Source organism: Vicugna pacos, chromosome 16, assembly GCF_048564905.1.
Source record: "Vicugna pacos chromosome 16, VicPac4, whole genome shotgun sequence".
In the NCBI taxonomy this organism is placed as follows: domain Eukaryota; kingdom Metazoa; phylum Chordata; class Mammalia; order Artiodactyla; family Camelidae; genus Vicugna; species Vicugna pacos.
In genome coordinates, this window is record NC_133002.1 from 7,058,689 (window position 1) to 7,071,367 (window position 12,679).

At 48.7% G+C, this 12,679-nt stretch overlaps 1 long non-coding RNA gene across 7 annotated transcripts in view; it reads left to right on the plus strand.

The window, feature by feature from the left end:
• The window catches only part of LOC116283604 (uncharacterized), a 58,063-nt gene that overhangs the window by 34,055 nt on the left and 11,329 nt on the right, over positions 1–12,679 (plus strand). Inside the window, exon 10 of one of the 7 annotated variants that reach the window (XR_012060204.1) lies at positions 8,289–8,506. The exons of the other annotated variants lie outside the window; for them this stretch is intronic. This is a non-coding gene — a long non-coding RNA (uncharacterized lncRNA). Of the gene's footprint in view, positions 1–8,288; positions 8,507–12,679 lie in introns of those variants that run through there. 7 annotated transcript variants of the gene reach the window in all.

The following is a 12,679-nucleotide window of genomic DNA, read 5'->3' on the forward strand; positions in this document are numbered from 1 at the left end:
TCATATCTTCAGGATTTGGTATCATGTGCACGTTTGGTATGTTTATAAAAAGTCATCCGGCAGGATGTGCCCAGGTGTCCGGGGGGATTCTCCAGGAGTTTCAGGGCCATTCATAGCCTCTTTCATGCCTGAGTCCCGTGAGAGAGCCACGTCGTTTGAGTGGGGTTCTCCGAAGCGGGATGACTCGCTCAGTGGCTTATTCTTGCTCCAGCCGCCCCACCCCACCCCTTGTCCCATCAGGTGAGTGGGCTTTCAGAATCACTCTCTGACACCCCAAACCCAGCTTCCCCTAAAAGAAGACTGTGGTTGGGCCCCGGGGAAGGAGGGGCAGATCACTGCCTCCTCTGACGGGGGTGTTGCGTCGTGGAAACGGCACAGGCTTTGGAGCTGCACAAGCTTTGGTTAAAATTCCAGCTTCTGCTGTTGCGGCTGTGAAAGCTCAAGAAGCTACCATGACCTTGCTAGACGGTTCGCTCCTCTGTAAAATGGGCCAGCTGCTGCTGAGCTCCAGGACTGGGAAGACAAGAGGAGGTCCTTGGATACAATGCCCAGCACACAACAGGCGCTCAGTGTACAGTCACAGATGTACATGCTGTCGCTGAAGTCAGGTCCCCCTGCTGGGGCCCTTTCTCACGAAGAAGGGAAAAAACAGTTGTGGTTGAAACTGGGTCCAGTTCAGCCAACGCTGGGCTTGGCCCCTTCGCTGGTGGAGGTGAAAAAGTCACGTGCCTTCCTGCCAGGGCGCACTCTGACTAGATGGTCTGGGAGAGCAAGTCTCGAGTTTGTACCTGCCTCTCTGCAGGTCTGAGGTCTGGAGATGGAGCAGCTGGCCCCAAGGAGACTGCAGGCTGGGGCTTGCTCTGGTGTTCTCAGTGTGACTCTGGTCGGGGGAGGGTCTGACTCAGGAGGAAGCAGGAGTTCTGGAAGCTGCTCCATGAGGATGGGGTGTTGGCCTAGCAGGGGAGCAGCCTCCCCCAGCATCAGGGGTTCTTATCTCCTGTCTCCACAGATGACCCTGTGGCACACTGGCCTTTCCTGCCACACGGGAATTATTCTGAAAATGGGGCTTGCCTCCTGCAGAAACACGGCCCCTCCCAGGATGGGCAGTGGCAGGGAGCACGGCATTTAGACTAAGGCAGATCTGGGTTTCAGTTCTTGCCTGGTTGTTGATTCCCTCAGTGGCTGTGCTATTTAACTTTGCTGAGCCTCAGTCTCCTTGCCTGTGAAATGGGGAGATGATACGGCCTACTTTTTACAGAGAGGATTAAAAGAAATGTGTGAGGCATTACAAAAATGTTGTTTCAGTAGAGCTGGCTAGAGTTGAGTTGGTCGGTCTAAAATGAGGGCAAAAATCTTCTGAGGAAGGAACTTACTCTTTGGCTTAGGGAAAAAAATACATAATGGGCATGTTTGATTATAAAGAGGGAGACCCCCCTACCTCTTCCCACCCCTACCTATATTGCCTGGAGAGAGCTAATTGTTCTGCGTAAGAAAGAAATAGGATTGCGAGAGCTGGTGTTGAGTCTGAGGTTGAAGAGGGGAGATGTGGAGGGGTCCTAGGTCTTGGGAGGAAAATCAGGCCAGGGAGAGATCAATTTTTTTCTGACAGGGAATGGCCAGTGGATTTCTAAGGCAGGGATTTTTATGGCTAATGTCGAATTTCAGGTTCTCATCTGAGTTATTCTGTGCTACATTCAGACTCTATCTTATGCTCAAATTTCCAGTAAATATCTGTTGACACCCAGGAGCTCACACTGGTGTTGTTTTGGGGGACCCACGTGGGGGTCAGCATGTGGAGAAAGAGAATTTAGTGGAAGCTGGGAAGTGGAGGAAGATGTGCCGGGATCCAGCACGAGCCTTCAATTCTCCCAGGGGGCGTGGCTGGGCTGAGACTCCTGAGGCCTGCTGTATCTGAGATGTGGGATGGAATGATTTGGGGGATATTTTGGTGAGGCTCTGGATGACCCCCGAGCAGAGGCTGCCAAGTGGGTGGCTTAAAAGGGAGGGAGGATGTGCTGAGACTGAGGTCAGTGAGAACTTGGAGGGGCAGAGGCAGCAGGCGAGGGACCAGGGGCCCTGGCCACACCCAGCGAGCAGATCACTGGTTCCCCGGCAGCCAGGAGGGTTCAGAGCCAGGTGAGAGGAGCCACACCTCAACTCAGTGTCCACTGGAGCCTGAGGGATGAGAGCCGTTCCCCCCACCCCCCGCCCCGGGGACCCCTGGGAGACGGGGTGGAGCGCTAGGAATGGTTCCCTGGAGTGAGAAGCTGAGTGATTTGCCCTCCTATGCATCTCTGTCATTGGTGGAGGGCTGCTCTCAGGGTGAATTCCCTCACATTCCTGTTTGCTTGGGGGTGGGCCAAGCTGTAGGCCCTGAAGGCCCTCGAGCAGAGTTGCAGGTGCTTGCAATAAATGGACGCCCAGTTGCGTGACCCAGATCAAAAAGATGAGCTGGAATAAGATTCCTCAGTTGGGGCCTTGGAAATTGGGAAACAGACTGAGTGGTGGGGGCATAAGACCTTTCTCAGCCAGTACCCCTAGAAGCTGAGCTGGGAATGTAGCTTCTATGAAGGTGGGCCTTAGAGACCATGGGGAGGACTGGATGGTGCCTTGACAGGTCCTATCTGGGAGCCTTGGGGTCAGACAGACAGAGATTTGGATTTTGGCTTGGTCACTTACTAGCTGTGTACATTGGAGCAAGTTGCTTAAAGTCTCTGAATTCGCCATGGTTTTCTCACATGTCACATGGCTGTAGTCCCCACCCTGTAGGGTAGATATTAGGATTAAGGTGACACGTGTAAAGTGCCTGACACATAAAAGATGGCTGAGGGGTGTCATTTTCCTTTTCTTTGCCAACTGCCCCACCTCTTGCCTGTTGAATCTGGGCTGTGACAAGGTTTCGGGGTCAGAAATGGGTTTGGAAACAGATGCTTCTTAGGAAGTGACGGCGAGAACTCCAGCTCGAAAAGGGGAAGTGGAAGCACTTCTGTAGCTCAGAATTTCCATTTTGGGGTCCCAGACAGGGCCCGGAGGACGGTCTCCTGCCACTGTGAGATGCAGGCAGAGCAGACCGAGCACACCCAGGCCCTGTTACTCTGTGAGGGATTTCCGGAGCTTGGCTGGGGAAGAGGGGTGGCGGGTGGCAGGGACTCTGCTCTGTAGCGAGGCAAGAAAGGAGGTGGGCGGGCACCCTGCCAGTCCTGGGCCAGGAGCCACAGGGCTGCTCTTTTAGCCCAGGAGAGAGGCAGCTAGAGGCCCCCCTGTGGTTCAGCCTCAGGATTGGATCAAGAGAGTCTGTGGTCAGACCAAAGTCACAGGGAAGCCACAGCGGGCACACCCTCAGCTGACTCCTGCCTCTCTTGTGGGTCTCCACGCCAGGGACACAGGGAAACGAAAATTATGCAAGTAAAGCACAAAACGTAGAAAAGATTCAAATGATTATAACAGATTCAAATAATGCAGAAGTACCTAGTGCTGTAACTTGGAATCTAAGTCTACAAACTCAGGTTTATAGGAAAGAAAATTTGACTGCTATAACCTAACTTAGTGTATAATTTTATCCTGCCCTTTTTCTGGCCTGGCAGGAAACTTTAACCTCAGCCTCCCTGGGGTGTGTCCAGGTGGCAGGGGAGCCCACATGATGCTCTGTCCCCACAGCTAAGTGCTGAGCCACCCCGCTGGGGTTTGTACGGTCTGGTGCTGGTCTGATAGTTTGGGGTCACACTTGAGGTCACAGAGACCTTCCCCAGGGCTGCTGTGGCCCCAGTTACCTGAATGTGCTCCACAGCCCTCCCTCTTTGGGGTCCCCTTGTGTGGACTTAAAGAAAAACACACAACATGAGATTTGTGAGTTTAAGTTTCACTCGGGGACTTACTGAGAACCGCAGCCTGGGAGACGGCCTCTCAGTAGCACTGAGGAAACTGCTCTGAAGAGGCCGGGGAGAAGCCGGTATACATGTGTGGTTTTTGGCTAGGGACGACATGTGGTCAGGCATGCATTTTGATAAAAGATTACTGCTAGTCACAAAGAACAGATGTCTCCAGTTAATTTTCGTGCTTTTCTGTGGATGGGAAGATACAAGAATCCGGGTTCATTAAAATTCTTCCCGAGATACACATCTAACTAACTAAGGGGCATGCTTCTCTGGAGCACAGAGGGCCTCATCCTGTTGCTATCTTCATCTGCTCTCAGACTGCACTGCTGGTCAGAGGCCACAGCCGGTCACCACCTAGTCCCTGTGGGATCCGGTGGGGAGCATTGCTCTCTGCTCTTTGCTTACGCCTCTTCCTGGCAGCGACGCTGGGATGTCCAGGCCACACTGGCCTCCCTCCAGCCCAAACCAGGGCTCTCTTTTTGGCTTGGAAGAAATCCACACTCCTTAATAATTCTGGTAAAGACCGCAAAGAAATACGCTTTGACTCTTTGATTCTTCCGGCAGGGGCCTTAGGCTTTTAGACCACACAAGGCAAAGAGACCCACAGTTTTACTGTCTGCCCCGCCTCGTTTCTCTCCTACGAGGTATGGAAGAGCTGCCTGGTGCAGACTGTCTGCTTGAATAAGGGGAGGGAGGAGGGGATTAAAATAGGAAAATACCCCAAAACATCCTATCTGGGAATAAAAGGTGGAAGCCCGCCTTCCAACAATGCTCCTTTCCCCACTGTTTTTAACTCCTGTGAGCCGTCTGTCCTGCATTGGCATGTGTGCAGATCCGGTAACCCCAGTCAGTCCCTAAGAGGGGTAATGTCCCTTAGGAGAAACCCAGGGGTGTTTCTCCACCTCGTCTCCAGACCCCCGTTACCATTTAAAACTGCCGTGTAGGGTACAGTATAGAGTTTACTACCGGGAGCAGCGGAGTGTAGCCGGGCAGTCAGCTCTGGCTACGTCAGCCCGCTCTGCACAGCCCCAGCTGCCCTCTCCCCTGAGAGACACGCAGTTCCCAAGGGAGCAGTGCAGTTGCTGCCTCTTCTTTGCCACTCCCTCCGTCCTCCAAACCCCCACCTCCTTATTAAAGAAATTATTGAGGTTTAACTTGCACAGAGGGAGGTGTTCTAATCTCATAAATGGATGGATTTTTGCACATGAGTATGCTTGTGTAGCCATCACCCAGACCCAGATACAGAACAATTTCGGCTCCGCAGAAGATTCCCTTATGCTCTTTTGTAGTGAATACCCATCCCCCAAAGGTAACCACTATTTGATGACTAGGACAGTTTTGACTGTCCTTCAATGCCATGGAAATGGACATACAGTAATTCGCTCTTACGGGTCTGACTCTTTGCCTTCAAATCACGCCTGTGAAATCCATTCATACTGCGTTTTTCAGTGCTTTGCATTTATCAGTGGCTTGCTGTGTAGGATTCCATTGTATGGATGCACAGTTTCTGGGGCCGAACGCACGCTTGTCTGATTTCAGGTTTCCCTCCAGCCTCTGGTCTGAAGGGAGAACTTCAGGACACACTGCTCTCTGCTTGTTTGCGCTGAGCTCCTGCCCTCTACTCCTCTGCCACTCCTCGGGGGCTCTCGACCTGTCTCTAATATCATGTCTTCCTCCTTCTGAGGAGGGATTGGCCCTGCCTCCTTTCCTGGGGCCATCCAACTAGGACCAGAGAAAGAAACTGGTTTGCTGAGAAGGAGATCCAGCAAGATGATCCCTGCCGCTGACCTTGTGTGGGACTCGGGGAGGGGGATTGGAGAGGGAGAAAACAGCAAGGAACAGAAGGATATCTTGGGAGGGGGCCTGGACTTTAGCGAGACGGCGGCATTGGGATTGCGCCGAGTTTAGTCAGCTCTCCCAGGGGCTGGGGTCTAGAGCTGGAGTCCTGGTTACATACAAGGATGCGCAAGGACAGAGGTCGTCTTGGTCCTTGGCCCAGGTCAAAGCAGGGCAAACAGGACTGACTCAGAAAGGACTTGGAAAAGGCTGGCTGGACTGAGTTGGGGAAGTATGTTGAGGTTGCTGGACTGGAGAACAAGACTCCACTCGGGAGGTCCTTGTCCCCAGAAGGCCCTGGCCAAAGGCTAGGATGGCCTTCTCGGGGCATCAGAGGACTTCTGAGCAGATGACAATTTCTGAATTCCACTGAGCAGCAGGACACATCCCACTGTCCCTCTCCCCCTCTACCTCCAAGGCAACACTAGGGAGGGATGAGTTTGTCTGCAGAGGCTGGGATGAGAACTGGACCGTGGCAGATATGGACACCTCTCTTCTTGGAAACTTTCTGTTTCCAGGAATCTCATTTAAGTGCCTAATTCAAGCCTGGCCTCTCCAGGAATTTCCCCACCATCTGTAACTACTCTCACCTCCTATTTTCCAAAACTTTCCATCTCTCAGGATGCTGTGAATGAACAGCACCAGCAGGTGTGTTAGTTTCCCAAAGAGGCTAGCATTTAAAACCAGTGTACCTGACCCCCAAATGGAAATGCCGATAGATGGATGACAGGCACATGACAAGTTGATATGACCCTGATCTGAGGGATGCGTGGGGAGCTCCTGATCATGACTGTAAGTTCCATGCCACACTCCCGGCCCCTTCTCCCAGGCGGTCCCACTGCCGCCCAGATGATACCATTACACTGTAACCCAGCTCACTATTTGCCTGAGCAATGACTCAGTCTTGCCAATCCCTAGTCAACCTTTTCCTTCCCAACTTAACCTTCCTACAGTAGATTTGCGAAAAGTGGTTTGTCCCACCTCTGTTCTCTTGTCAGCTCCAAGTGCAGCTGCGTCGCTATCCTTTCGGCAGTGTGAAAGGCCACCATTCCCTTTGCTGCTGGGTAGGTCTGTGATTCTTTGCCTCCTCTATCTTGAGGATCCTGCTACCTCCTCCTGGGCATCAGTGGGAGTTATGAATTTTGGGCTGAAAGTGGCAGAAATCTCCTTTAAATGAGCTTAATCCAAAAGGAAACTGAATGACTCAGGTAACTGGAAAGTACGAGTTCCAGGCTTCAGGTCCGGCTTGATCCAGAGGCTTAAACAACGTCATCAGGGGTTTCTTGCACTCCACTCTTCATCTCTGCTCCTTCTGCACGTTGCCTAATTTTCTTCTCCTGAAGGTGGGCTTCCTTTATGGAGAGATGGGAGAAAGGGCCACAGGTTGTTTGAGCCTTTCATCGTTCTAGCTCAGCCAGCCCCAGCAAAGAGCAAGCTTCTCTCTCCAAGTATTCATTTCCAGTCTCAGGGAGGGACTTGCGTGGGTTGTGTGTCCACCTCCTGGACTAAGCTCTATGGTCAGGCGTGGGAGGGGCCCTGCAGACAGATGATGCCAGAGGACCGCGTGGTGGGCAGACACAACACTGTCCATGTTCACTGTTAGGGGAGAATGTGGGGCAGGACACACTTTCCTCTACTACCCTGTTTCCCGTAATACTACCAACAAGGGTGTAGGGACATTTCAGCCTTCCCTGAATGTTCTGAGGAGATGTTGGATGGTTTACATCGCAGCAGTGCAAACAGCCTAGAGAGAAATAGGGGACATCCTGGGTCTTTGGTGTCCTCCGGTCTCCCTATCACTTAGAATTTCTTTCTGCTGATTGACCTCCTTCCACGCTGTCTGGTCTTTTCTATGCTTTCCTCTCTCCCAGCTTCCAGTCCACTTTGTATGTAGAATTGTTTAACTTTTGCTTCTGTGTCTTTTCTCCCTTCCAACCCATGTCCTCTGATTTCCATCTTCCGTTTATTCTTTAATTGCCTTTTCAAGGTATTTTCCTAAACAAAAGCAATTCCCCTTTTTAAGAACAACTCTGACACCAGCTATTAGGATAACTGGGAGATTTTACTATATAAAATTTTATGATACCACCTTCAGATGAGACCAGCCCTAGGCCAGAAACTGGATCAGTGGGAATTCTGTGGGCAGACTTCCTGTGAGTTAATGGAATTCACTGGGGGGAAAGTACTGGCTATATTTTAATTTTTATTATGTGTCAGAACTACCGCAGCTCCAGATAAGGGGACTGGCTGAGTTTCAACACTGGCTGTATCCAAATTGAGTATCTACTTGTCAGATAACAGGCAATGTGTTATTAATGCAACTGGAATTTACACCCATCTTGATGATAAAAATGATTACATTTCTCCAACACCTGGATGATCTGCGAATGTAATTTAAAGATGACACTGGGAAAGACTTTGCTTTTATGTTTTCATTACAGACATAGCCCTTGTGGAGATGCAAAGCCCCAGTCAAATATAACATATACTGTGAAGGGCAGTGAGGGAAACCCACCCCCATCCCCACTTCTCACCCTGGCTTCCCACAGCTTGGACTCATTGATTTCTACCTGCTAGGCTCCGTTGCTCCTGGGTGAGCAAATCAAGACTGACTTGAGGATACATAGGGCCTGGGAGGCCTTTTCCGGATGCGATGCCCTGTCACTCATCTCTGGGATCCAAGTGACACAGCTCACCTCCAGGTACCAAGTACCACCCGTGGCACATAAAAGATGCTCAATAAATAGCAATTTTACTTTTCCCTGTCTTCACCACTTTCTTGCCACAGGATCCAGGCTCCTACTTTGACCTTGGTTTTCAGTTCCTGTTACTTGTTCTCTGGGAGGTCTGAGGTCTTGTCTTGCCCTGAATTCTAAGCCTGAGTCCTTCCCGTGTGTCTCCCCATCCATTCACCAAGGGGGTGTACCGTTTTGCAGGACTAGGCTTCTGGTCTCATTCCGGTTACAAGATCCTAGTCTCTACATGGTTCCCCAGACTTCCTTAAAGTCCAAGAACTGACCTTGCTCTTGACACTGCCTTCCAGGAGCTTGGACCCCAGACTCTGAGCCCCATCTGAGTTGTCCCCCTGGGCAGATGTGCTTGGTATTGTCAGTCTGTCTGACCTTGGGTACCTCCCACTGTGAAGTTCTGTGGGGCCGTGCTCAGCTTGGTCCCCTGGGGCTCGCTATTTGCCTGAGCAAAGACTCAGCCTTGTCAAGCCCTAGGCAGCATCCTTTGGCAGCCCAACAGCGTTGCACGTCTGGCCCCCGAGGCAAAGCCTGGTCCCACTGCCTGTCTCACTGTGCAGGCCATGAGGTGGGCAGGATACAGTGGGGAGGGTTAGTTCTGTGACCTTCCTCACACCCACTGCCTGATTAGCTGAGAACCATCAGCTCTCCACTCATCTGTAATTCTCACCATTTCCCCTCCTCCTCCTCCCCCTCCTCCCCTTCCTCTTCCTTTCTGGTGAAGTTGGTAAAGACTCTTGATGATAATCATAACAATAACTCTAATAAATAATGGTTAGTAAGAACAGTAATCGAAATCTTTTTTTTTTAAATAATCTTTGTTGTTTTAAATCACTAAGTTTTTTTTTTTTATCCCCCTTCCTGGGTAGGTGGGGTAGGTAATTAGGTTTATTTATTTATTTGTTTTTAAATGGAAGTACTGGGGATTAAACCCAGGACCTTGTGCATGCTAAGCATGCATTCTACCACTGAGCTGTACCCTCCCCACTGAAATTTCTTGAGCTTTATTATGTGGCAGGCACTATGCTGAGTGCTTTAAATGGATCATCTCATTTAGTCCCCATGACAGCCGTATGTTGGGGGTACAATTACTAGTCTCATTTTATAGGTGAGGACGCTGAGGCACAGTGAGGTTAATCAAATTGCCAGAAGTCACGTAGAGCTGGAGTTATGATAATATACCCTGTTGCCAGATATACTTCATATTATTTAAGTCTCATACCCTCCTGAGACAGATATTATTATTCTTCCCATTCTACAGATGTGGTGGTTTTAAAATACGTCCGTAAATTCTTTGATGTTTCTCCCATCAAGAGGTGGAGTATTGAACCTCTGTCCGTGAACCTGGGTTGAACTTTGTGACTGTCTCAATAGACAGACTGAGTGACTCTCAAGGTTAGATTAGAAAAAGATTATACAGCTTCTTGCTGTTCTGTTTGAGATACTTGCCCTGGGGACCTTTGAAGTGTAGCTATACTGTGGCTGCCATGCTGGAGAAACCATATGGAGACAGAGAGACAGAAAGATGAGAGAGGGAGAGGGAGGGAGGGAGGGAGAGAGAGAGAGAGAGAGAATGAAAATAAATCTGCATGAGAGACCCCAAACCAGAACCTCCCAGCTGAGTCATTCCTGAACTCCTGATCCACAAGAACTATGAGAGATAATAAGTCGTTTTAACCTACCAAGTTGTGGGGTAATTTGTTACACAGCAGTGGATTACTGGAACATGACTTGAACCCAGACTTTAAAGCATCCCTTCAATAACTCCTTATCACATTAAAAGAATAAAATTCAGATCTCTCTGCATGACATTTGGCTCCAGATTCCCTTTTCAACTCAGACTCCATTGAGAAATGTGGAGTGGAGAGAGTTGGGTATGTTCCCTGTCTTACCAGGTAGGTGACCCTGGGTGAGTCACTCGATCTCTTTGAGTCTTGATTTTCTCATTTAAACTACATTCCTTTCTGGGATTTATATATGTAGGGTGTTTAAGGCAGGGGAAGAGGCACTGAACACAGGCAACTTGTTTTAGGATTAATGTATTAAAAGAGATATATGTTCTTTATATTAATTTATTTAATACTCTGCAATCTAGGGACTATTACACAGAAAGAGGAGAATGAAGCTAAGAATGTAATGGACTTGCCCGGGGTCATACTTTGTGGTAAAATGGATTAGTCCAATTCTTCACATCCTTCCAGAAATTGGCTAATAGACCTTTGCCATGTGACTTTGTGGTGTGTTTTTTTTCACCTCTTGACTCAAGGCTCAGCCATGAAACTTGATTTGGACAATGAGCTCTTAGCAGATGAGACCAAGAAAGTCTTGAAAAGTTGGGATTGTGTCTTTTATGCCTCTGGCATCACCATTCTGCTATTAAGTTCACCCCATGAGTTTTTAAATTTCACATATATTTTAATGCTGTTTTCAAAGAGCAATTTTAGCTCTAAATTTTCCACTTGTTTAACATTTTTTTCTGTTGAGATTTCCTGTCTTTGCATTCATCATGAACATATTTTCCTTTACCTCACTAAATATAATAGCTGCTTTAAAATCCTTGTCTGGTAATTCTGTTATCTAGTTCATCTTAGAGCTGGCATCTATCTGTTACAGAGACCAAACTTGTTCTGCTCACTGCATGACAGGCCAATAAATCAGAAGACCACGTGTTGGGGCAAGGAATAATGACTTTATTTGGAAAGCCAGCAGACCGAGAAGATGGGGGACGAGTATCCTAGAGAACCATCTTCCCCAAGTCAGAATTCAAGCTCCTTTTATACTAAAAATGGGAGGGGGTGTGGTTGGTTCTTGTAAACTTCTTGGTGTCAGAACCCTTTGTTCTTGCAGCTGTCCACAATATAGGTCTGGTCACAATGTTCCTGTAAACCTCCAACAGGACAAATGCTATCCTCTGTTCCGTAGCTTTACCTCTATATGAATAGAAAAGTGTTTTACCCTTAAAAGTCAGAGCCTTGAGAATGGGCTGTCTTGTATATTTCAGGTTATAAGCAACATTCTTTTACAAAAGGTACAGAACCAGCATGACTAAGCACAGGAAACAGAGCGCAAGGTTAGAGCTCAAGGAACAGATCTAAGGTGGACACAGATTTCTTCCTCCCTATCACATATTGATTGTCTCTTCCCTTGAGACTGGGTCACACTTTCCTGGCTTTTCGTATATTGAATGATTCGGATTGTATCTCAGACATTGTGAATGTTACGTTGTGGAGACTGAATTCTGTTATACTGCTCTGAGGAGTGTGACTATTTTTGTTTGGGCAGACAATGAACCTAACTAGATTCAAACTGAGAACTTCCATGCCTGCAGTGGATGGTGACACAGATCTTAGTTCACTTCTGTAAGTTTTAGCTGCAAATTGCTTTCCATTTTCCCCAAGTAAGTATGGTCAGGGGTCATGGCTAGAAACTTGGGCTAAGTTTATATAAAGAATTTAGAATTTCCTTTTCCTGATTTTTTTTCTTTCTTTCTGAGGTTCCTCCTCACTCTCCAGTGGCCACTGTTGCCTGGGGTTCCTTCCTCTGGTTCATCTGGCCAGAGAGACCAAACTTTCTTCAGGGTTTTAGCCGACCCTACAGCATCCTCCACAGTGATTGCAGTTGACCTCAGGCCAAAGCCACAAAAATTAGGAACGCACTCCAGGCCTGTTGCTTACTCCAATTTTCAGCGCGCTTCCAAAATCTGCCTGCTTTTGTGCAATCTCTCCTGCTTGTTACTCTATTTTTAAAAATGTCCTCTGGGTTTACAGCTCTTATTTGCAGATTGATCAGGTTTTTTTTTTGTTTGTTTGTTTTTTGATCAGTTTGTTAGGTGTGTTAGATGCTCAATTCTGCAGGCTGGAAGCAGAACCTAGGGTGACAAGTTTAGTCAAATTGCTCTTGGTGGGTCCTATCAAATAGTACAATGTTGCCGTTTGCACTCCTCACCGTCACCTTCACTCTGCTTTATTCTTCTTTATAGAGCTGATCACCCCTCAACGTCCTGTGTATCTGTGGTCTCTCCCCCCACTAAAATATAAGTTCTGTGAGGGTAGGATCTTTATCTGTTCTGCCTCGATGTGTACTGAAAGCCTCAGCTCCCGGGAAAAGGGGAGACATCTGGGAGAGGTGGGGAGGTGTGGGCACCAGGAGGGGTCGTCTGAGCAGCCGAGCTTTCACCCTAGGTGGGTCTTCCTTCCTAGATACAACCGCGTGTGCTAGGCT